Below are 25,383 nucleotides of genomic sequence, written 5' to 3'. Positions count from 1 at the left end.
ACCACAGCTACAACTCTCACTGCTCTTATTTCAACCTGTTCTTAACAGACGGGAATTCTGAACGCACGAAGGATCACCTGCATTCACTCTGTTAACAGAACAGCACAAACCTCTCTTTACGTCTGGACAACTTTGCCCACATCGTGGTTCTTTCTTCCTGCTTCCCTTTGCAGCACAGACTCAAGCCCCGCCTTAATAAGAAAGCTATAATCAGCCCTGGCTGGTGTAGCTCAGTGGACTGAGTGCGGGCTGCAAACCAAAGTGTCGCAGGTTCGATTCCCAGTCAGGGCACATGCCTGGGTTGCAGGCCATGACCCCCAGCAACCTCACATTGATGTTTCTCTCTCTCTCTCTTTCTCCCTCCCTTCCCTCTCTAAAATAAATAAATAAATAAATAAAATATTAAAAAAAAGAAAGCTATAATCATAATAAATAACAGTGTTTATTATTTAGAAGGCATATCTGCATACATCTCATTTGATTTTTACTACTACTTGTTGTAGCTGTGAGACTCACAAAGTTTCGTCAGTAGCCCCTCCTGGGAGGTGAGGAGACTGAGCCTGGAGCTCGGGACGGCATGGAGATCCCAGCTCTGTGCTGACCTGCCGCAGCCTGCAGACCCCGAGTTGTAATGCTCCTGCAGAGGACCCTGACCTTTGTTGCCTACCCAGCAGCTGTTCCTGTTTCTTGGGGGCCTTTCATTTCCCCCCTTAGAACTTGTGGTTCAGAGGGGCTCTCCCCAGCCATGCTCCAGCACCTCAGGTTTGCTGCATTGCTCTGGTCACAGGGATTCATTCATGGGACATGCTCATGACTTAAATGAGTCCAGTGGCGCTTAACCCTGGGGATTTGCTGCTGGGATGGCTGCTCCAGGGGGTGGACCTGGAGCTGTTGGGGACCCTCTCGGCCGATGCAAGGAGATACCTGAGCAAGGGTGAAGGCAGCTCAGAGAAGAAAAGAACCAGGGGATGCAGCAAGATAAGATGCAGAGGACCTGGATCCAGCAGAACCTGAAGCCAGATCTACCCCAGACTTCAGTTCTGTGTATGAATGAACCCCCTCCCCACAAAGCACCCCTTTTTTGCTCTGAGGCATCTTGAGTTGCATTTTCTGTCACTTTCAGTTGAAAGAACGGAAACTGATGGTCTCCCCAGATGAATGGTGGCTAATTATTTTTTTCTATTTCAATTAGCTGGGTACTCATTAGGTGCACATAAATATTTGTCAATTCATTACTCATGAATTCAGTGGACAATGGGATAGTTATTGGGAATTTTGAACTATTACTTAAAAACCCTCGCACACTGGACATATGTTTTCTTTCTGGAAATATCAGGGAAGCTTGGAATGACTTTTCTTTGGGGTTCTTTCCAGCTTGTTTTATTTCCCACTGAGATCAACTGCGATTCACATGGGTTTGCCCTGGAGAAAGTCACATTTTATTTTTAGCACTGTTAGCTGGAATTCTCCATGAATCTGTGCCATGGAAGCATGAGCTGATCTTTCTGCAATGCAAGGTAGACCATTTCGCTCCTTCCCCTATAAGGCTTCAAGGGCTCCTCTTTGCTCACAAAGGGAGTGTCCCGCCACGGGTCTCGAGGTGTGAGGGGACATGCTGACATCACGGTCAGTTCTATACGTACATCAGCTTGGCCAGGATCCAGTCCCCAGTTTCTCACCAAGCGCTCTTCTAGGTGTTGCCTAGAGGGTATTTTTTTTTTTTTAGATGTGATTGCCATCTCTGCCAAGTTGACTTTAAGTAAGGGTGATTTCTCCGGATAATCTGAGTGGGGCATGGTTCAATCAGCCTGAAGATCTCAGCAGAGCTGACGCTTCCATAAAAAAGAACCAGAGGGGAGAGAAGAGGGAATTTAAGGGGACAGTGGGAAGGGTTCACAGGAACAAACTTAAAGGACACATGGTCATAAGCTAAGGGGAGGGAGGTAATGGGAGGGAAGTGGGGAGGGTGGGAGGGGGGACTGGATTGGGAGTAAAAAGGAGAAAACTGTATATGAACAATGATTAAAATAAAAAAAAAAGAAATTGAGCTCAAAAAAAAAAAAGAAGAAGAAAGCCTTCCTGGGCACGCTGGCATCCGTGCATGCGTAGGAGCTCCCGTCTGCCCTTCCTGGAGGTCTCCCCTGTAAGACTTCAGACTCTCTAGATAATCTTCCCAGCTGCACCGTCCAGTTCCTCACAGTTCATCTCTTAGTGTGTATTGTCTCCTACTGGTCTGCTTCTCTGGTCCAACCCCAACGTGTCCAACTGACAACCTCCTAGCTCTCCGAACTGTAGACGCAATGGCCATGCAGGGTTATGTGGGGTGGAGAGAGACCGTAATCTTCGTGGTTCCCCTAGGACCCCGTCACATCCCAGACACTAAGAGCCCTGGTCTGCTGGATGAAGGCTGAGGTCTTTAACATGGTTCTCCAGAACCTGTCCCCACTGCCCACCCAGCCTCATTTCCTGCTTCCTCAGCCTTCTCCTATTTTATCCTCCAGGATTACCAGTGCACCTGGGTCTCTTAAGACAGTTCATGGAAATCTTCGTGGGGAACAAGGAAGTCAGCCCAGAGCTGTCTGGGTGCTCCAGATGAGGATGCTCACCACCCCACCCACCAGTGTCCTGGTTCTTGTAGACCCCCCTGGCTCCTCCCCTACACGTACAACCTCACCCCCACCCTCTGCCTTGGGACCATCAGGGGAGTCCCATCACACCCTTTATTTCGGTTCATGTGCTTCGAGCTCCAAATCCCTGCTCATCCTGTGCACTCTCACCCCCAGGGCCCCTTTCCGGAGCCATCTCCCACGCCTTCCAGACTCCAGAATGCCTTCCCTGGGTCTTCACTCGCTGGGAAAGTCCTCTGTATCCCTGTCCTCCTTTCTGAATGTTCTCTCACTCTCTTGTCCTGATGGGAGCCCCAGCTCTCCCCTGAGCCCACTCAAGTGGGGGTCCTTGTCACTCTCTGGGGATATCCCTACAATGGCCAGGAAAGGCAGGTCCAGGGAAAACAAAGATGAACAAATAGCTTTTTTCTTTGCTCTCCAGGTCTGGCTTTGAACACAACAGTCTGGTATTTGAGCTTTCTGGCTGCTGAAATAAAATGCCACAAATAGAAACGTTGGTAAGCCAGCTGATTACCTTTTATTACTGTGCTGTGATGGGGTTTGTCTGTCCTCAAGCTGCGCAGTGGAAGGTAAAATATTAGCTGCAAGGTGGATTGTTGTCAAACCTTTTATGTATGTCCCTTTTGTTCTGGCATGCGAATTTTTTTTTATCACATGAGCCTGCTATTGTTGTTGAAACAATTATAGGCCTGGCAAGCCTACTGAGAGCTAAGCGGGGGTGACGTCATTCACCTAGCTTTGCCTCCCGACCGTCCATTTTCCAAACAGCAGTCTTTCAGAGTGGTCCTTCAGAATTAGAGTCAGAACCTGTCAGTCATTCTCTTGCTGCAAACCCTGCAGAAACCACCCACGTCCCTTGGGGTAAAGCTCAGAGCCCTTGCGATGCCCGAGACGTGGGATGCCCACTCCCTTCTGACGTGGTGTCTCTGCCTCACCCGTGCATCCCAGCCCCTGGGCGTTCCCCTGTTCCTGCCACCAGCCAGGAACCATTTGTCCCACCTCTGTCTTGCTTGTGACTCCTCAGCCCTGAACGCCCTCCTTCTCCCAGATGCTGGCATGGCTCGGTCCTCTCTGTTGGCTTCTGTGGCCCCGGTCTTCTCTGACTCACCTGCCTGCCCCCCTCATACCCCACTTCCTTCTTCATGGTCCTCATCACCTCATCTCTGTGTCGTCTTTGTTTGTCTACTTCTCAGCTGGACTGGAGGGGTCTGGCAAAAGAGGGTTCGTCTGTTTTTGTCACAGCTGTGTCCCCAGAGCCTGCTTCCCTATGACCAAATTTCCTAAGAGACAAGCCAAGGAGACCAGTGCTTACTTACTTACAAGAAGTGTGTGTGTGTGTGTGTGTGTGTGTGAGAGAGAGAGAGAGAGAGAGAGAGAGGAGAGAGAGAGAACACACACACACACACACATATATATATATATATATATATATATATATATATATATATATATGAGATCTGTCCAAAAAAATCCAACTTGTTAATATAATGAGAACAGTTTACATGACATCAATGTGACTTGACAGCCAAGGAGAGTGGACAGGAATGTACATGCCTGAACAATGACGACTTCACTGTGCCAGTCATTGGGGGTGGTAGATGCCACTGAGTGAGCATGTGCACTGTGTGAATGTCATTCAAAATGACTGAGTGAGTAGAACAAGGAATCTGCACCAAGTTTTGTGTTAAGCTTGAACCTTCCTCCACAGAAACTATTGGGATGACTCAGAAGGCCGCAGCTATGGGCAGCTGGTGACTGGCAGCTTCATCACAACGATGCACCCGCTCATGCATCACATCTCATACAGAGTTTTTTGGTGAAACATCAAATTACCTGGGTGACTCAGCCCCTCTATGGGCCAGATTTGGTGCCCTGCAATGTCTGGCTTTTCCCAAAACTAAAATCACCTTTGGAAGGGAAGAGATTTTGGACTGTCGATGAGATTCAGGAAAATACGACGGGGCAGCTGATGGTGGGGCAGCTGATGGCGAGTCCAACAAAGGATTTTGCAGAGTGTTTTGAGCAGCGGAAGAGACTCTGGGAGAACCGTGTGAGGTCCCAAGGGGCCTCCTTTGAAGGGGACTGAGGCATCATTGTCCTATGTATGCTGTTTCTTGTATCTTGGATCTTCTTCAACAAATGTCTTCATTTTTTTGTATTACATGCCTGGATATTTTCTGGCCAGACCATTTTATATATATCAGTGTTTGATAAATCCCAAACTCTAAACCTTTGTTTTTGCAAGAGAACTCTCCGCTTGGCAACCCCAAAGCACTGGCTGAGCCCGGCCCTGTCTCTCCATATTCATGGTCAAGGACAAACTTCCCCCACAAGCCACTACCTGCTGTGTTCTGTCTGCCAACTGCCCTCAAGCCGGAGCATAAAGCGTCCCCACACTGACCCATATGATTTCAAACAAACACATGAAGACAGTCTAAATCTGAAACATTTGGGAGCTAAGATCCTGATTTAGCCCAGGAAAGCTGATGGTTATTAAAATCTTCAAAGGCAGCCACAAACGATCCATGGTTTAGATTATCTTCCCTACATTTGTCATGTCTGGAACCATTTTTACAACACTGAAATAAAACTCTCTAAGAGTTCAGTGTTCTTCCTCCACACACCTCTTTGCTGGCGAGGTTCCAGAATATTCTCCAGGCTTTGGGGTCATGGAAGGAGCTACATGTGGTTAGAAGGCTTCTCTGACAGTTTGGCACCTGGGCCAAGTTATTTTCAAAACTGAAATAAGTTCAGAGAGGTCATTATAATTCAGGGTTTAAAAGAAAAGTTTCAAGAAGGCTCATATGTTTTATTTATGCAACATGTATGGGTGGTGTCATGGTAGCTAATTTTATATGAAATCTCTTGGAAATAAACACCTGCTATAAATTTCAACCTGTCAAGGGAGAAAGAAGTGAATGTCCTTTTTTTTTTTTCCAGTGCTTACTCTGTGACAAGAACTGGGCTGCATGCGTGTGGCACACACTTCCTCAGCTCACCATCCTTATCTTAAGCCACCATCCCAGTTCCAACCCCCCAGAGGAAAAGGGAGCATCATCATGATCCGCTCAATTTCCCTACCCCCCCTAATTTACTCACATTCTCATCCATCCTCACCTGCTTCCTGCCTGTCTCAATGAGCACAGGTGTGAGTCACATCCCATGCCCATTCAAGACCAAGCGCTCCCCCCGGGTGGTAGTTGGGACAACCTCTTTTCTCTCCTAGATTACCCGGCTGATTGATGGCTCATTGTTCTCAACCCGTGCAAATGTTCAAGTCTTTTCCATTTTGAAATAACCTGGACTTGGCTCTCTTGGCCCACCTTTAACCACTATGCATCTCTGTCTTCCTGAGGAAAGTGGACCTGGCAGGTTAGGGCATCTCGCAGAACCAATAAGGAGTGGAGACAGCAAGTCAGCCTTTCCCGAGGATGCTTCAGAAGCCATTATCTGAGCGCATTTTGGTGTGCCTGGCTATTCTGTGCGTGCTCATGACTATGTCCAAACCATACTAATTTTATTGAGTTTATTGGGGTGATATTGGTTAATAAAATTATATGGGTTTCAGGTGTACAATTCTATAATATATCACCTGTTTATTGTGTGGTATGTTCACCACCTGAGGTCAAGTCTCCTTCAATCCCCCTTTATCCTGCCTTTACCCTCTTCTACCTCCCCCCGCACACCACTGTGTGCCTATGAAGTTTTTTTTTCCCTTTGCTGAATCCCTTTACTTTTTCACCCAGTCCCCAACCCCCTCCCCTCTGATGGCTGCCAGCCTGCTCTCTGTAAGTCTCTCTCTGTTTTGTTTGTTAGTTAATTTTATTAGATTCTACATACAAGTGAAATCATATGGCACTTGTCTTTCGCTGGCTGGCTGGCTTATTTCACTTAGCATAATATTCTCCAGGTCCATGCATGCTGTCACAAAAGGTAGTATTTCCTTTGCCTTTATGGCTGAGTAGTATTCCATTGTGTAAATGTCCCATAATTGTTTCATTCATTCATCTAGTGATGGGCACTTGGGCTGCTTCAGTATCTTGGCTTTTGTAAGTAATGCTTCAATGAATATAGGGGTGCATATATTACTTTGAATTAGTGTTTGGGTTTTTTAAAAAATATGTTCCCAAAAGTGGAATTGCTGGGTCATAGGGCAATTCCATTTTTAATTTTTTGAGGTTAACTCCTTACTGTGTTCCACAGTGGCTGCACCAATCTGCATTCCCACCAACAGTGCATGAGGGCTCCCTTTACTCTCATTGCCAACAATTGTTTGTTGATGTATTGATGATAACCATTCTTTTTAAAAAAGATCTTAGTTATTTATTTTTAGAGAGAGGGGAAGGGAGGGAGAAAGAGAGGGAGAGAAACACCAATGTGTGGTCGCCTCTCACGTACCCCCTCCTGGGGATCTGGCCTGCAACCTAGGCATGTGTCCTGACTGGGAATCAAACCAGAGACCCTTTGGTTCTCAGGTAGACACTCAGTCCACTGAGCCACACCAGTCAGGGCCATTGATGATAACCATTCTGACAGATATGAGGTGACATCTCAGTGTGGTTTTAATTTGCATTTCTCTGGTGATTAGTGACATTGAGCATCTTTTCATATGTTCATTGTCCATCTGTATGTCCTCTTTGAAGAAGTGTCTATTCAGGACCTTTGTCATTTTTAATTGGATTTTTGGGGTTTTTTGGTGTTAAGTTTTATAAGTTCTTTATAAATTTTGGATATTAGCCCCTTATCAGATGCATCATTGGTGAAAATATTCTCCCATTCAGTGAGTTGTCTCTTCATTTTGTTGATGGTTTCTCTTGCTGTGAAAACTTTTTAGTTTTATGTAGTCTAATCTGCTTATTTTTTCTTTTGCTTCTCTTGCCCAAGGCAGTGGTGATACATCAGGGAAACTATTGCTCTAAGAAATGTCAGAGATTTTATGGCTTATGTTTTCTTCTAGGATTTTTTTGGTTTTGAGCCTAACATTTAAGTCTTTAATCCATTTTGAGTTTATTCTTCTGTGTAGTGTAAGAAGGTGGTCTAGTTTCATTTTCTTTGTATGTATCTGTCCAATTTTCCCAACACCATTTGTTGAATAGACTGCTTTTACCTCATTGTATGTTCTTGCCTCCTTTGTCAAATACTAATTGACCATAGAAGGTACTAAACTTTAGGCAGATTGACTAAATTGTATTGGTTTCTACAGTGTTCCATCTAAAGCCAACTAAAGGTTGGAGATGGACCGTGAAGGTGAGAGGTGTGTGTGGGGGGGGTGTGTATGCACAAGGGTCTAAATGGGGTGGGGTAGATGAGGAACAGTCAGTAGGGGGTATACATTGTTTCTACTCTCTGGTTAGGGACTGATTTTAAGGCTTTATAACTGGACTTGTTAAAGTCAGGAGCTAAAAGGAATTTTTCCAGGACAATTTTTCAGGAAGACGTTTTCAGTCAAGGCTTAAGTCTCTGGGAAGAACACAGCTACTCGGGGCCAAGTGACTCAGTATGCACTTGTGGCTTTCTCTCTAGCTCTGCCTGGAAGTTAGCAACCCTCTGGCTGCTTAAAGAAGATCAGCTTTGACGGAGACAGGAGATTACATCCTTCCTGTGAATGTTACCATTCTCAAGATGGACACAATTAGGTCCATGATTGGCATAGAGGACTCCAATTTGGACCATGACTTACATAGTGACTGTTGCATAGAAATTCGTGAACACAGGTGGGCACAGCATAGAAACACTTGGGGGATCTCCGGGATGGGAGGGATCATGGCATTGGATTGTTGATGCTGGGGATCCCCATCAGTGTTCCAGGCTGGTGAGGCCAGGGGGCAGAAGTGTAATCTCCAGAAGGGCAGGAATTTTTGTCTGTGTGGATCACTCCTGATCCAATTAAATATATATATTCAACGATCTTGAGATAAATCTGGCTGCATTTGGGTCAAGAAAAGGTGGTCAGCCTGCGGAGAGTGGAACAGTTAGTCTGAACACCTAGGATTAGGTAGAACTCAGGAAGAACCGGCTAAATTCCGATGAAGGATACAGAAGAGAGAGTGGTGGAAGGGCTGTCGAGTCTTGTCAAGAAAGTTTGTAAAAATAAAGTGAGAGTTCAGATGGAAGTCTGAGAAGGTTATGGGATTCCTTATGTTGTACAAAACGATACAAACTGTACTATAATCAATGGGAAATAACAAAATAGACTTGAGTGCATTATGCACTCTTTTGAATGGTGTATCTAGTATATTATCTGAATAGTCTTCATATTAATTAGGTGAAGTGGGAGGCAAGGTATGTGTATCCCTTCTTCCAGGTGAGGATAGAGAGAATAAGCTTCAATAGTTTGCTGGAGGTCACAGGATTCATATGCAAACAAAACCTCATGGCTGTGCAAAGCATTCCATCATTTTCTCCCACCTTACCATTGTGCAGAAATGAGATTTTGGCTGATGGAGAGATTTAGACTGTGCAAATCCGTGGACTCTTTTTGGTTTGTTTGTTTTCTCTTTTTAATTCTGCAATGGTGACCATGAGGCGATAAACTTGAAGCATCCATCTTTGACTGAAAAGGTCGGCAGGGCATGGGGAGATAATTAAAATGGAAAGAAACCCAATTTAAAACCTGGCTTCACGGGTTAAGCTGAGGATAATGTGTCGAAACAGCTGAAAGTCTCCGCATAGGCTTCATTGCCCAGCTCAACAACACAGAACAAATTGCACAAATTCTAGGAATTACACCCCTTGGTAACAAACACTGAAGTCACTTTATAAAATGTCACCAAATGGCTCTGTTGATTCTGTTTTGTAACAAGTCACAAGCAGATGGCACTTTGAAGCACACGATGCAGTTTGGAAAACAAAATCACTTAGACATTTTTGTCTGGCTTGGTAAGATAATATGCTGAAGCCCCAGATGAGAGGTTCTTGGCGAGAACTGAGAGAGAAAGGCTACACACCATTCAGAGGGTTTTTTCCAATGTTGTTGCAGTCAAAGGGTTGATTTTAGCCCTGGCTGCCGTAGCTCAGTGGATTGAGCGCGGGCTGTGAACCAAAGTGTCTCAGGTTCGATTCCCAGCCAGGGCACATGCCTGGGTTGCAGGCCATGACCCCCAGCAACCGCACATTGATGTCTCTCTCTCTCTCTTTCTCCCTCCCTTCCCTCTCTAAAAATAAATAATAAAATCTTTAAAAAAAAGAGTTGATTCTGCAACTGTCAGCCCCAGCTGAGTAGAGTTTCATGAAGGTTTATGCACTCGCTGACTAAAAGGTGCAAAATGAGAGAGAAAAAACTGCTATTTCTTGAATACCTATTAGGTATTAGGTATTCAAGACTCTTTCTATGGTGTTTAATTCTAAAGCAATTCTATGGGTAGCTCTATTATCCCTATTTTAAATCTAAAGCAATGGAGGTCCAGAGACATCCCACACCTAATGAGGTATAGAGCTGGGATTCAGACCTTGACCTGACATCCTGACCCATTTGTTTCCATTACCCTGTGGTACCACAGGCAGAATGCTGTCACTACCTACCTCTTATTACTTGATTTGGAAATATTTTTCTGCTCACAGTTGCCTATTAAAATAGATGTAGCTAGCGAATGTTGATATAAAATAGCATTTTGCTTGTATGAAATTCCAAATATATTGCTTTAAGTTTGGGATATATGACACATTTTGACAAGTACTGTAGGTTGACTCACTCAAAGCCCATCCCAATCCACTTTTCCCATGCCTTTTTCTGTATTAAAGGCTGGAAAACAGAATACCCTAACTTCCAGATTCCCTTGCAGCTAGGGGTGGCCATGTGACACAGTTTGGCCAACAAGAGGCACACGGGAAGGCCCAGAAAAGTGTTTCCTTTTCTCCCCCAAAAGCCAAAGTTTGACAAGGAGAAAAATTTTGCCTTCCTGCCTGGATTATGAGTTCAACAGCTAGAGGGTTCAGCCCTTTCATAATAAGGATGAAAGCCACATGCTAATGCTGGTGAAGCATAGAAAAGATAGAAAAAGCCTAGCTTCCTGGTAACATCTTTGAATAGCTACACCATCTTTGGATCACCTACATACACCTGGGCTTTCTTTTATGTGAGAAAAATAGACCTCTTACATGCAAAAGAAACGAGGCTTTCTGATACAGACAAATGCAATTCTGATTCACACAATAGCCAGAATTTTTAAAAAATTTTCTATTTTTATGCTCTTTTGGTCCCAATATGTAGTTCCGAAGACTGGAAAAACAGTATCAAATGAGATAGTAGAGTTATTGGAATAGCGCTATTCGGTTGGGCACAAACTGGAACAGAGTTGGGGCCCCTTCCTGGTGGTGGGAGAAGTGACCGGAAGAGCCTGTGATCTGAGTGACTACGGCTCCTCCAGAAAGTCCGGACCTCCCTTTGGCCAGAGTGATGGCGCAGAGCTAGGGAGGAAGAGGCAATGGCTGGATCAGCATGCCATCACCATCTTGCCTCGCCTGGATGTAGATTTGGCCTTTGGTTGGAGAAACTAGAAAGGAACTTGAGGAGTCGTTGTGTCTATCTTTTCACCTTGGGGAGTACCACACCGAAGTCATACTAGATGCACATAATAACTGATCTGATTTTACTAGACTTCCAAAGGAGACATTTCTCAGCCTCTCTCTCAGAAGGCTGTTTGAACATTTAAAAATTTGCACTAGATGCTTTGTGTTTAACTTAAATTGAATGTCTATGGCATGTGAAGAAAAAGCCCATTATCTTTTCAATGTAGAGTGGTAGAATAGAACACCTGTGAGTCACGGAGCTGGGCAGTCCTGAGTTCAAGGTGTAGTTCTGGCATTTCCTAGCTGGAGAACTTCCTTGTTACTTAACTGCACCAAGTCTCAGTGGCTCGTCAGTAACATAAGCAGAGCAATAGCCACACCATACTAGGGTGAGGAGCTAATGTCTTAAAAATGCCGGGAACATTATTTTCCATAAAAGTAGATGCAGCCCTGGCTGGCATAGCTCAGTGGATTGAGCATGGGCTGAGAACCCATGTCGCAGGTTCGATTCCCAGTCAGGGCACATGCCTGGGTTGCAGGTCACGGCCCCCAGCAACCACACACTGATGTTTCTCTCTCTCTCTCTTTTTCCATCCCTTCCCTCTCTAAAAATAAATAAATAAAATCTTAAAAAAAAAGAAAAGAAAAAGAAGTAAATGCAGAACAGTAGTGCCAGAACCCCTAACGTCCCCACTGTGTGAAACTACTTTAGAGCCCTAAGGATCATGCGGACTCACCCACAACTCACCGCCCTATGGGTGAAGGAACACCAATGTTCTAATCTCACTTTCTTTGCTCTGAATTTTCAGTCTTTGGATCTCGGCTTTGGACTTCATTTTAAAACCAATTTTTAAAAGCATGTTTGCAATTTGGAGAGATCTCATTTTTAAAAATTAAGCAGAAAGATATCAGTGTTTTGAAAATCCAAAACATTGACCTGTACATTTTCTGTTGCAGCGCACACAAAATTCTTGTTCTGGGTTGCAGGTCCATGTTTGAGGTTTACATTACTGTGATAAAGGCGACATGGAGGAGTAAGATCATTATCTGGATCGTTACAGCCAAGAATACTCTGACCACAGAAACGTGGCTGATTGAAAGACAAAGACTCCTCCAGCACACGCCATCGGCATTATCAATTTAGTGTTGGCGAGATGCTGTCTCAGACCCAAGAGAGGTCTCCCGCACCATTTTAAGAGAGGAAACATTTCAGACCAGGGATTGTTTTTTAAAGCCATACGCATGATTCTTGGCTAATAACAGTGTGTTGGATCAACAGACTTCTGGCAGCTCTGCTGTTGGCGCCATGAACACATGTACAATTTCAGACTCGAAGCCACACATGAAGTCATTGTGAAGCTGCACAGCTCATCCCCGAACATCTGTCATGCGGTGGGTCTGGTCTTCTCCCACGGCGCAGTCTCTAGGAGTTGTGATGATGTGCGTGTTTAAAGAAGAACCATTAAATTAATCTTCATTTACTTAGGACTTACTAATTTATCTTTGATGAGGAAGAACAGTTTGCAAACAATCCAGAAAATGGAATAAAAGAAGAAGTAACCGCAGTATAGCTTGCTTCAGAGATGGTTTTTATTCTGTACGTATCATTACCCATGGCATATATAATGCTAAGCCCAGAGAAGCAAGTGACAGTTTCAGGGACGGTGGCCGCATAAGCCAGGTCTGTGGTTTTGAGGTGATGAAACAGAGGCCTAAGGAGTTTCAATGGCTTGTCTAGTGTCACATGGTTAGTTAGTGACTTAACCATAGCTTTTGTGGTTTTCTTATGATTCAAGTCCAAGCCAAATACCACTTCCTCAATGAGGTGGTCCCTGATGACCTTAGCTGAAGAAGTATCCCCTCCCCCACACCTTCCAGTCATGCTATCTCATTACCATATTTTATTTTCTTCGGGACTCTTAACCAGTCTCCAAAGTTACATTCTGGCTTGTGGTTCTGTGGCTTCCCCCTTGAAAGATCTGAAGGCAGAGACTTCAGCTCGTGCTCACGGCTAGATCTAGAATAGTGCTGGGCACACAGCACGTGCTCAGTAAACATCTGTGGCTAGAATGCCGAGTTGTTGACGTCTGTTGCATATGCTTGAGAGGTAAGCAGCATACTGGAGTCTTGTAATTAGAAAGCGGTGAAGCCAGTACTCAAAGCCAGGGATATTTCCCCTCAAATCCTGATATTTGACACTACGGGAAATCATTCCCAACGTTCGATGGCTCCTATTCCTCTACACCCCCCATGACCTCTCTCCAAGGCCTCTCACGTTCCCAGTATGTGTATTTGGCATCTTCCTTTCAGCTTGTGATCTATCTGTGTTGCAGTAGTCTTCAGAGAAATCAATCTGATTGTATTTTATTCAGCACAGTAAAGACCGCATTGCGGGTTTCTCTGCGCAAAGTTTATTGAGTACGTTTCTCATGCTATAGATATTGCTCACGTTACTCTAACACAGCGATGCATTCCGCGCAGTTGTACTGATTTCTAATAAAAAGCCTTCCAAGGGAAAGACGTCTACCCATCTGCTGATCATTGAAGCCTGATGCAATCAAAGGGGCTGATGACAAAGAGTTCAGATGGTCAGAGGGCTTAGAGTGTGACATGGGCCAAGAGATGTGACAAGCACTGGGACACAAACAAGACGGTAAATAAGTCTGAAAGACTGTGGCTTCTGACCACAGGGTAATCAGAAATTTAAATGAGGGAAAATGCCCAATCTCTCCTCTTGAACAAAATTTTCACCTTTTTCAGGGGAAGGTCATACAGGATTTTTCCTGGATTGCAGAACAGGCTGCGGGGATTGATTGTCAGATTTTGATGCACATCCAAATCCTCTGGAGAATTATTAACCAAGGGGCTCGGGTACCTGCTGTAATGAGGCAGAGCCAGGCCCTGAGGGCTCGATGGACAGGGAGCATTGCTAACCTTCATTAGGGCACTCTGCCCTGCAGGGGGCCCGGCCTTTTCAAGAGCCTGGGGTCAGGAAAAGAGCACAGGGCTTGGGGTTTTTGAAAACCTGTGCTTAGCTCTCAGCACTGCTAATTTCTAGGTGTGTGACTTTGGGTGAATTACTTCACGTCTTTGAGCTGCCGTGTTCTTGCCTGAAACATTCGTGGTCACTGGTCAGTGACGTTTACGTAGAAGGCCATCACAAGGACTGGATAAAGGAACGCACGTGCAAGAACTCAACAGCACAGGGAAGGAGGCGATGGCTAAAAATGGGGAGTTTCTCCATAACGATAAAGCCAGATCTTTTACTTCCAAATCCCACCCTGCCCGTCAGCTGTCACCTGTGTGGCCATGGGGAAGTTTCTTAGTTATTGCTAGCCGTGGTTTCTCATACATGAGATAGACAAAAGCAGCCTTGTACCTGCATTACTGGTAACTCTCAAGCTTCATACACATCCTGCTGTTGTTTCCTTTGTTTCACAGTAAGAAGACCTAGGCACACAGGAGTTAAGTCATCACCCCTGAACCACATGCACCAGGCCCGCCTGGGATGTGTCCCACGGGCTCTGGGTGCAGAGCCACCTCTGACCAGTGAGTCACCGGCTCTGAAGACCCTGAGACATGGGAAGCAGAAGGCCAAGCTCAAGGCCAATGCTCAGTAACGTTGCCTAATGTGTGAATGTTTCTTTCACATCCCAGCTATGCATCCCTCCCTCTTAGGACCCATCGCACCACACGTGTCCAGCAGGCAGAGCCCAGACTCATGGATGTATTGCCCATGGAAGGGATGCTCACTTGGGCTGCACAAATGGGGAACATGTTACACCGGAAAGGGAGTATTGCATCACGTTCACTCTTATTGCCTTCAGAATGTTGGACATACATGTGTGTTAAACAAAGGTTAGAGATCCCCTGAGTCTAAAAGTCAAGGTGACTTGATTGATAATGGAGGGCTGCATAGGAAACAGGCGGTGGTGAGTTCCTAGTAACGCACATCCCTTTCTGCCTGAAGCCTCCTGACCCTCAGCAATGCCTTACACGTGGGCTGACCTGCACTAACATCTCGGGCACAAGACCAGTCTTATCCTCACAGGATGCCAAAGGGTGTGCCAAAATTATTCAAAGAGAAGAAAGGAAGCCAAATGTTGACCAGAGCTAAGAGCAATAGTCTTGTCATTTCGGAAGCTTTCTAGGGCATCAGGGTGATACAAGCCAGGCTTTGGGGGTGAGGCCTTCTAATTCAAATCAGGAACCGGGCCCCACTGGCACAGGCTAACAATGGGGAAGGTGGGAGTTCTGGGGGCACACGTTTCCTGCAGCCCTAGGGCTTTTGATGAGGGTCCCTGGAAGAGGAGGCTCAGGGCAAGATTTAGGGTTTCACCAACTAAAGGCTGACCGAAACCAAACCATTCCCTACAAGTTAGCTATATCCCCGCCAACACTTCTCAGTCCTCACCCAAATACGATTCGAAATACCCGTGAGAGAAACACACTCTAGTACAATGCACTACTCACGAAATCCTACAATTCATTCTTATAATTCCTATTAACACAAACCCATCGTTTTACCAACACAGTCCAGAGGCTTACAGCCCTACACTGCAAGGGATGCATTACCACCCCCACAGCCACGTGGAGCGATGAGTACATTCGTTTTAAAAAAAATAAACAGTAAATAAATTAGCGCCCTTAGCCAAAGACAAATTAAGCACAAGATTTAGACTACAACAGGGAAATCTCTGTGGAACCATATTAGCTCTGTTGTGTTCTTCTCCCCTCTATTAAGATCCTACAGTATATCAAAATGAAAGAAGCAACTTAAACTTGAGTTATGGAGGCGCAGACTCGATGACAATCCTGTTTTTCTGGGTGAAGTTCCCACAGGATGTCCTGTCAGCCTCACCATCTCTTGAATATGGATTTACAGCCACTCGGGAGCATGATTTCTGAGACAAGGGCTGCTTGCAAAGCCCACTCTCCCCACGCAAAGCCAGCTCTGACGCCTCCTGCTTTCTCTCCTCCGTTCAGCAGAAGCCTCCCAGAGGAGGTTTCCTTGAGTCAGCCCCAGGCAGTAAACACCCCCCCCCCAAACCTCAGAGAAGAACAGAGAAAGAGTAACACCAACCTGAGCCAAAAGACTCATCTCCGGGAGAAAAAGAGCCTGAAGAAGTTCACTTCCATCGGCACGGCGGGCTCCTTCCTTCCATCGCTCGCAAGACCTTCCAACAGCTGGAGCCTGTGAACAGCTGTGGAGCATTCACTTGAAATCCCCATCCCTTTGGCAGCAAGGCGAGCTCATAACCCTTTGGGGCTTCAGTCTGATAAGTAATTTCCTGATTTGTTTCAAAAGCATTCTCCCAGGCTTGGAGCAGCGGCAACAGCACAGGGAACACGCAAGGCCCACGGCGTGCCGTGACGCTGCGGTCTACGCAGACCTCCTATTTGTTTGATGGAGTTCCAAAGCATTATTTTTGACCTCCAAAACAAAAACAAATATCCTTCCCTATCTGTTGGCTCACTCCCCAAATCATATTTGGAAAAATAGCACAAAGAGTGCTGGACAATATTTGTTCTGTGTACAAAATTCAAGTTACATGCCTTTCTTGTTTTTCTTGTTGGGGGAAATCAGGGCACCTTTGGTCTTCAAGGCACACGGTGATGGCTTTGTTACCAGCGCCTGTACAGAATGTCCCCGGGGACCCTGCGGGTCAGCCCCTGCGGTCTGTAGTGGAAGGAAATGAAGCTCGGGGTTGCCTGCCCCGACCAGGTTACGCAGGAAGTAAGAGGAAGAATGGGGGCCACAGGTAGGTGCAGACAGACACAAAGGTTTGGGATCTGGCTCTTGATCTTCAGGCTGCATGTCCCTAGATGACGCCCTTAATGTTTCAGTTCTCACAGCTGCACAGTGGGGATTATAATACTAGCTACCCTTGCTTGGTCATACAGTGTGCTGATCACTGGGAAAGAACATCATCAAGGATGAAATCAATTATGTCGGGTGTAGGAAATTTTTTAACAGGTCCAAATAAATGTACATGCTTCTCTTCTCCTCTACATTTTCATGTTCCATTTATTGTTGTTGTTATTATTATTATTATTATTATCATCATCATTATTTTTGCTGCAAGGAGCCAGCAGGGGACTTGGGGGAGAAGAAGAATATTGGTCAGGAGGTGGGATTGGACATGGATAAAACTTTGACCTAGGAAAACAAGGTCAAGATCAGAAGAAAAGGTGTGCTTTGACATTTGCCAGGGAAAGGACACTGGGCCTGAAGTCGGAACATCGAGGCTCACCAGTGTTTCTGACACCAGACAAGGGAGCCCCATGTAAACACCCCAGACCAGAGTTTTGTTACTGGGTGTGTGATCCCTGTCTGCTGTGCTTAACTCATTTTCCTGGAGGGAGAGTCTAGTGAGGTCTTCATTGAGATAGTGCTTATTAGCAATGGCTGGCTTTGAAATCGTCAAGTAGCATTTTCCAGCATCCAGCACAGAATTTCACACAGAAAACTTCGTTGATGGGACATGCCATGACTATTTTCCATTTCTGTGGCATTGGCCTCACCCCTTAGCACCAGGACTCCTGGGTTCTTGGCCTTTCCCCCCTCCTTTTAAGGAGTATACCTGTATTTTTCAGAGCATAAGACACACCAAGGTTTTAGAGGAAGAAAATAGGGGGGGAAATTTTGAAGCAAAAAATGTGGTAAAATGTTTAATAACATAAATAACATGATATTTCACCAATGTAAATGTAAACAGAACTCAACAGCAGCATGAACAACCATTATTCCCCCCAAATTTGGCGGGGGGGGGGTGGGGAGAGAAGAAAAGTGCATCTTACAGTCCAAAAAATATAGTATTTCACTTTTCTAACAGTAGGAAGAAAAAAAAGAGAGAAAACATTTGCCCAACCACATAGAAAAGCATCAGTAGGCTTTCGACACCGACAGGCTGTCTTTTCCTGGGAAGCGGCCACAACCAAAGACCAAGTAAATCAAAATCAGCCTCACTTTTGAAAATACGCACACTTCGAATCCAGCTCATGTTTAATTATTCCAGTCACTTCCTTTGCCCTTTCATAAATCCATTCTTTCAGTGTCATTGCAATTAAGATTTGCACTTTATTGTCTATTAGAGCAATTTATAAATGGAGCCTTGTCTTTAGTCAGGTTCGGTGGCTATAACAAAATAGACTTAGGGATTAAACAACAGCCCCAATGAGCTGCATTGCCTGCAGCAGCGTAGACTATCTAATTAAAAAGAAATACATTTGTAGGAAAACATTAGGTAACCATGTGGCACAGGTGGTCCTGTGTAATGGCAAAAAAATGGGGAGTGATGGGAATGCTGAGATTTGGAAAATGCAAATGTAGCGGAAGGACCAAGTAATGACCTTGACTTGTTGGTGGGAACCCTGCCATGAGGGAGCATTTGGATTTGTCTCCAAAGTGAAGTGGATTCTTCAGGCCTTTTAATCAGGGCCATAAAATTCACAACACTCTCAGAAGGGTGTTTGGAAGACTCTGCTTCCCCCTATCAGAGCGCTCCCCTGAAGGCTAGACATTGTTTTCTTTCAACTTGCATGTTCAAACTTTGATTGAAAACATTCGAACGCAGGCCTGGCTTCAAAGCATAGTTTATAACCGAAGAGGATTTTCTGGTTTACATTGCTTAATTAATGGTGATGTTGATTCAAAAGAAGAGAACGCTTCCAGATCTCAAGAATGTCCATTGTTGGTAGATGCGACCTCTGTGCAAACAGTTAAACTGAGACGCCCCTTGAAAGAACTCGGTCTCAAGCCCTTCCAGCCTCCAGTCTCCTCATTTCATAATCTCTGTCCTTTTCACCCTCTTCCCACTCATTTTTTCGTTCCCTGTGTGCAGCGTCATCACCATGCTGTCTCAGTGACACCACAGTAACTGCACATACACTTCTTGTCTTCATCAACAGTGAGGTTTCCACTTATTTGGTGGCTTAGCCAGGATAAATGCATTGACTGAAGCAGGCTTGTTTTCGTCAAGCGACACAGAACAGTTCCTTGGAAGATCACAAACGAGATCTAAGTCAGATGATATTTGAGCGGTACGTACGTGGCCAAAAAAAGAAAGCAGAAAAGAAAAAAGGAAATAGAGAGATGGGAAGGAGATCAGGAGATCGGATGCATTTGGAAACTGTGATCATTTGACGGGTGAGCGTGTAGCCCCAGAAAGATAGGCTTTGGGAGACAAACGTCTGTTGTGCTTCCACTGGAGACTGTCATCGGTCCTCTTGTTTATCATGCATGACCCAGGCAACAGACTCACAAGGAGGTGGGGCAGCAGAGACAGACAGACAGACAGACAGACAGACACACACACACACACACACACACACACACACACGTATCATTTGAGCCCCTGGATGATGCTATGGGGAAGCTAACGCCATCTGTAGACCAACAGGAGCTAACAACGCCTTACCTTTCTTTTTCTCCCAAGTGTCTTGTTAGGTGTCTGTCATGGACAACAACGGAGCTGTGCCCAGTAGAAGACACACACGAACTCAGCCTTCTATTCCGATTTCAGTCTTGTGAAACGGAGATAGGCTGAACCACATAAAACTGCCAACATGCAACTTCTTTTCACTTCCTATATGGCAGTGTTACTTGGTGCAACTTAAGTGTTACTTCCATTTTACAGATGAGGAGCAAACGTGGTGGTGATCAGCAGTATGACTAATGTTGCACATTTATCAGCTAGCAGATCTGGGAATCAAATCCAGGTTCGATTCCAAGGAACACAGACACATTATCAGTTGTTTATGCTGCCTGAAAAAAAAGGAAATCTCTTTTGAGAGCTATCTTTTGCTCTCTGGCACAGGCCTTGAAAAGACGCAAGACTCCTACCCCATGGGGTTCCAAACACCTGCGTGCTGCTCTCTAAATTCCTGTTCCGCTGGATGCGTCATGAAAAGAAGTCAGACACACAAACATGCCAGGCGAGATGGGAAACAGCTCTCTACTCTGGAGGGTGTTTACACTTTGGTAGGGATAGGGCTCAGGTTGATTAGATGTCTGATTTCCAAATCTTCTCCAGCTTTGGTTTCCACTGACAATCAAAAGATGTGATTCTTGCCTCACAAGGGCAAGACTCTTGACCCATTCTCCTCTTGGTACAGAAAGATGGTTTGTTTCCCGTAACTCCAGCCTAACACACTTACAGCGCAGCCGCATCAGGGAGGTAAGTTTTCGGGGCATTTTCTGTTATCATCGCCATCCCACAAGCTTGCACATTGATAAAATAAAACCAAGCTTGGCCAGAAAAGATTTATTTCTTTGGTGGTATTCTGTACCTGCTCTAAAACCCTCAGGGGGTGACTTGGAGAAGTTTGTGTCGTTTTTTAGTATTTATTTTATAGGAGGTTATTAAAATTTCAGATTGCCAACTTTAATGAATGCTGGAGAAACAATGCCTCTTCTTACAACATGGATGCTCTTCCGTAGTCAATGCCCTTGGCATTCTCTGCTGGGCATCTCTTTTCCGTGGTTTTCCTCCCCCACCACACGGTGGCAGGCTGCATCATCAGCTATTGCAGGTATAACACTGCACCGTGATAATAAACAACTCTCAAATCCCAGTGGCCGATAACACCAAACATTCACCTTTTCTCTCTCAGAACAGGTTATGAAACTTTCCCAGGATCACACGGCTGGTGAATGATAAAGCTGAGATTCATTCCTTCAACGGATACCACCGAGCTCCTACTAAATGCCAAGCATGATCAAAAGGCTGATAAACCACCAAACCGAAGACTATTTATGTCTCGGCTGAGGAAGGTAAAAGTGAAAACAATTTCATTAGGGCTCCGGAGAGTCCATCGAAAAGAAAGAATGTATCAAGCAGGAGAGACTTGATAGGCTCTTAACAAGGCCAGCAACGCTGTGCTCGCCGTGGGTCAGAAAGAAGTAAAGCAGAGAAGTAGCCGAAACGAGACCATAACGAGGTTAATTAGATAGTGCTAATGGAGGGGCATTCTGAGAGGAAACCGGTGTTATATCTCCTAATGTCACTTGAGAGAGAGGACAAGGAGTGGGGAAACCTCTGAAACCATTTTGGGGGGGCTTCTCTGGACCATGCCTTGTTGCATGGGAAGAATCCACATGGCGATCTTCTAAGAAAAGGGCATCTCTTTCCTTATTGTACAGCTCTCTGGATAGCCCCTTCTTTATGTCTAAGGCAAGGGCAGTGTTAGTTCTTTCTAGCTTGTGCCTGACACGTTGCAGGCCCTCAGTGAATGGTGATGCTCTGGGCAGACCGTTAGTTCCTTTCTGATGGCCGTTTTCCATTTTGTCCTCCTGTCTTACTGACAGAGGCCTTGTTTGCTCGGGGAGCCCGTGTCACCAGGTAGATTCCCACCCACCTCCCCAATTCCCTGTGGCCGGGGAAGTCCGAGTGACTCACTCAGCCTGAACAATGATGTTTAAGAAGAGGTCAAATGCAGAGGTCACTGGGAAAACTTCCTACAGGGGAGAGACAGCGGGTGTCGCCTGTTCAGATTTTGTCCTTTGTGTTTTGCTGTCTTTCCCCCAGAATGCAGTCCTGACATTCATGCAGTGTGGACACCCTGCAGTCCCCATGAGGAGAGCTACGTGCCAAGACTGAAGAGCAGGAGGGGAGAAGGGACCGGGGTCTCCGATGACACGGTGAAACCACTGCACCCACCCTTGACTGCGTATCTCCGAAATAACCGCTTTTCAGAAGAGAAGCACCCACCTTGGTTTGGCCACATCCCCAAGCTGGGTCTCTGTCCCATGTGTCCGACGCACTCCCTAACTGACCCAGCTGCACCCCACCTCTCCCTCCCAGTCTCAGTGTGGAAGACTTTCAGATGTGCGTACAATACTTCATTGTTGCAACAGATTTGGCTCCTTTCTGAACAAACTTTCTAAATTGGTTCATTTTTTTCTTACTCCATGAGGCATTACTTGGCTATGATATCACAGAGTTCTGTTTGAAAGAAAACAATTAAGCATGTCTTCTGTTTTTCAACCAGCCATCCAACCTACAGTCACCGCAACCTACAGAGACAGCTCCGGCCTGGCGCACTGTCTGCGCCATGCTCCAGCCTGCCACACACGGCAGCATCAGAGGAGACGGAGAAATCAAAGTCTATGGTGAAAAAACAAATCCAAAACAAAACGTGATTTGAGCAAAGAATTCCTGAGGCCTCTTGTAAGGTCTGCACTCCAGTTCTACAGCGTCAGTAGTGACATTGGGTAGGAAAAAAAAACACAGAATTTCAAGGCAGAGAATCCAGGTTCCAATCCCCACTGAGTCATGTACCAGCTGCATAATTTGGGGTAAGTCTTTTTGTCTGGCCAGGCTTTGGTTTTCCTCCCTGCAAAATGCCGATGACGACAACAGCAACAAGGACAACAATACCTACTTCGCAGAGCTGGGATGAAGAGGAAGTACGGCGGCGTACGCGTAAGGGATCAGTAAATGTTAAAATATCACACCAGCTTTCATCGCTACTGAGACGTGAAACGGTAAGTCACATGTGAACTGGAGCCGAGTCTGTCCAGTGGCCACCTGGCCCGCATGCGTCACCCAGAGGTGTGGAACTGAGAGGCTGAGGGACAGACAGACTGTAAGTTCTCTGTCGAAGGTTAGCACTGAGGGCCTTCCATGGAGTTAGCTTAGCAGTCACTCTCAGAAGTGTGAGAGTCTCCTCAATCCAAGGGTAAGGAGACGTAACTCTGTCTATCTGTAGGGAAAAGGGGGACTGGACTTTCTAGCCAACCCCTGAGACCTCCTACATCGCCTCTTGGGTGATAATGGGAGCAAACATTTTGCCGTGTGGCTGGTACTGTTCTAAACACTTCACATTATTAACTCATTCATCTAACACAACAACCCTAAGTTGGAGCTGCGATTATCCCCATTTTGCAGGCAAGAAAACAGAGGAATAGGGAGGTGAAATGACTTGCCCAAAGACACCTAGTCGGACTGGAATCGAGGCAGCCTGGCCCCAGGCCCTGCATTCACGATGATGCAATTTTATCCTTCAAGGGGAGAAATGAATACAGCAGGACATATGGCCGACAGCTGGGCTGTGAATCTTGACAACTCAGCTCCTTAAGACACTCCGAAGAGTTCATGTGTTTCCTTCATGGGAGGAAGCCTGCAGAGCTGCCTGGAGATCCTTTTGGTTTTTCAGTGAATTGAAATATAACAATCTACTCACAAACAGCAGCGTCTCTCCTTATTCTGATGGGGAATTCAGGGATTCGGGAAGGCATCTGGAACTATTTATGCCATCTGGGTTTTACAATTCAATATTACATTTTTACAATGAAAGAGACCAAGAAGTCAGAGTAGACCACATTAGCAAAGCCTGACTATACAGGGCACATGTTTGCCAACGGAGCTTTACTGTCTGGCTGAAATATTGCTCCCAACACCCTGGATCAAAAGGGCAAACACACCGCTGGGACCCCTGACCTTCTCTGTCCGTGGGACAACACTCAGGGCTGGAGTTTGGGGTGTGTGCTCCCCAGGTAGTGCCGCAAACAGCCTCGGCGATGACCTTGCCCGCGCTGAGGTGAAATACGGCACAAACACACCACGGTGCCAGCACCAGCCTGTCGTTGGGATCCAGGGATGACAGCCTGGGCTTCAGGGGCAGACAGCCCTGGACGAGCCTTGCCACTTTGTGAGCTGTGTAATTTCACACCATCTCTGAGATGCAGTTTCTAAGCCGAGAAGACATCTCAAGCAGGCTGGGGAAAGCAGGGACACAAATCTGGGGAATTTCCTATGGTCCGCTGTGGCCGAAGTGGAAAGAGCTTGTGAGGAAACCTCAGAGGGTAAGATCAGGAGTCATCGCGTGCCCCCACGCCAGAGCGTTTGGACTCTTTCCTGAAAGCAGCAGGGACCTACCAGTGGGTTGTTTTCATTTGAATATTTTAAGCGCTAAACAGAATGAGCTTTCCTCATTACTAATGTAATGGCTTATTGTAGAAAAAAGTAATAAAGAAGAGTGCTTTCGTTACCCTCCTGAGAATGTTGTTCTTGATTGCAGAGGGATGTTTTAATAAAAAAAACCTAATCAGATTGTACCCACTCTCTTAGAATCTTCTTTCTGTTATGACTGTATAAATACCTGTGCAAGGCAATGTAGATTTGTGCGCGTTGTCATCGCAATGGCTACCTGGCAGCTAGTGGCTGCACGGATGTGTCATCACTTCTGTAATAGTGCCCCATTCTTGGGACTCTCGGTTGTGAAGAACCCTGCAGTGTACATTCTCCTAATTAAATCTTAGCACGATTATTTCCTTAGACTCAATTTTGAGACATGGAGAGATATGCATAGTTTAAGGAATTTCATGTCCATGGCCAAATTACTCCCCAGTAAAGTTGTGCCAATTAACTGTCCTACCAGCTGATTTTAAAGCTACTTAACTTTATTCTAGAGCCTAAGCAGGAGATGGCAGTTAATTTCTGATAGGTTAAAACTTTGTGCCAAGAAGGTGACAGATGGTGAAACTGTGAGGAACAGCAATGTCAAAGGTGGGCAATTGCCCTCTTGGAGGAGGGGACTGGGGGTGTCGTCTTCCAATATTCGAGAGACCACCGTGTGGGAGAAGGGCTGGCCCTGTTCTGCGGAGTCCCCAAGGACACGGCGAGGACCCATTTGTATCAGTCCCAGAAACAGAGCCTGCCTTTGCAGGAACAAGATTTTTTTTTTTAAGATTTTATTTATTTATTTTTAGAGAGGGAAGGGAGGGAGAGAGAGAGAGAGAGAGAGAGAGAAACATCAATGTGCGGCTGCTGGGGGTCATGGCCTGCAACCCAGGCATGTGCCCTGACTGGGAATTGAACCTGCGACACTTTGGTTCACAGCCCGAGCTCAATCCACTGAGCTACGCCAGCCAGGGTGGAACAAAATTTTTCTATCAATTTAATGCTAAAATATCCAAGTGACCGATTTTGGAAAGATGTCCCTATTTGGGATCGGTGTCCTTTTGTGGGTAAAAACCCCAGCTCTACAATGGAACATTCTACTTTCTTTTGACAACCACGGTGTCCTCTGGGCTGGTTAATACTTGCAGTTTTTAGATACACATCAAGCTGATCCAAACTGACTGGAGCCCTTATAAGGCTGAGTTTAAGTGCGAATGTTATGTCTGATACATACGTGTGCGAATGCCTTTTAGATACAGTCAGCGCTTGTCACGGGCAGGTTCCGTGTTGGCAAATTCACCCGCTCTCTGAAATTTGTTGGCAACGCCCACCTCCACGCTCAC

At 45.7% G+C, this 25,383-nt stretch overlaps 1 protein-coding gene across 2 annotated transcripts in view; it reads right to left on the bottom strand.

The window, feature by feature from the left end:
• C1QTNF7 (C1q and TNF related 7) overlaps nt 1–25,383 on the bottom strand; it is a 96,125-nt gene that overhangs the window by 50,980 nt on the left and 19,762 nt on the right. The window contains exon 1 of one of the 2 annotated variants that reach the window (XM_028507071.2): nt 16,219–16,844. The exons of the other annotated variant lie outside the window; for it this stretch is intronic. The gene's annotated coding sequence lies outside the window, so the exon portion shown is untranslated. Of the gene's footprint in view, nt 1–16,218; nt 16,845–25,383 lie in introns of those variants that run through there. 2 annotated transcript variants of the gene reach the window in all.

This window comes from Phyllostomus discolor, chromosome 1 (assembly GCF_004126475.2).
Source record: "Phyllostomus discolor isolate MPI-MPIP mPhyDis1 chromosome 1, mPhyDis1.pri.v3, whole genome shotgun sequence".
NCBI classification, from domain to species: domain Eukaryota; kingdom Metazoa; phylum Chordata; class Mammalia; order Chiroptera; family Phyllostomidae; genus Phyllostomus; species Phyllostomus discolor.
The sequence above is the reverse complement of the archived record's forward strand: the minus strand, read 5'-3'. Positions and strand labels throughout refer to the sequence as shown.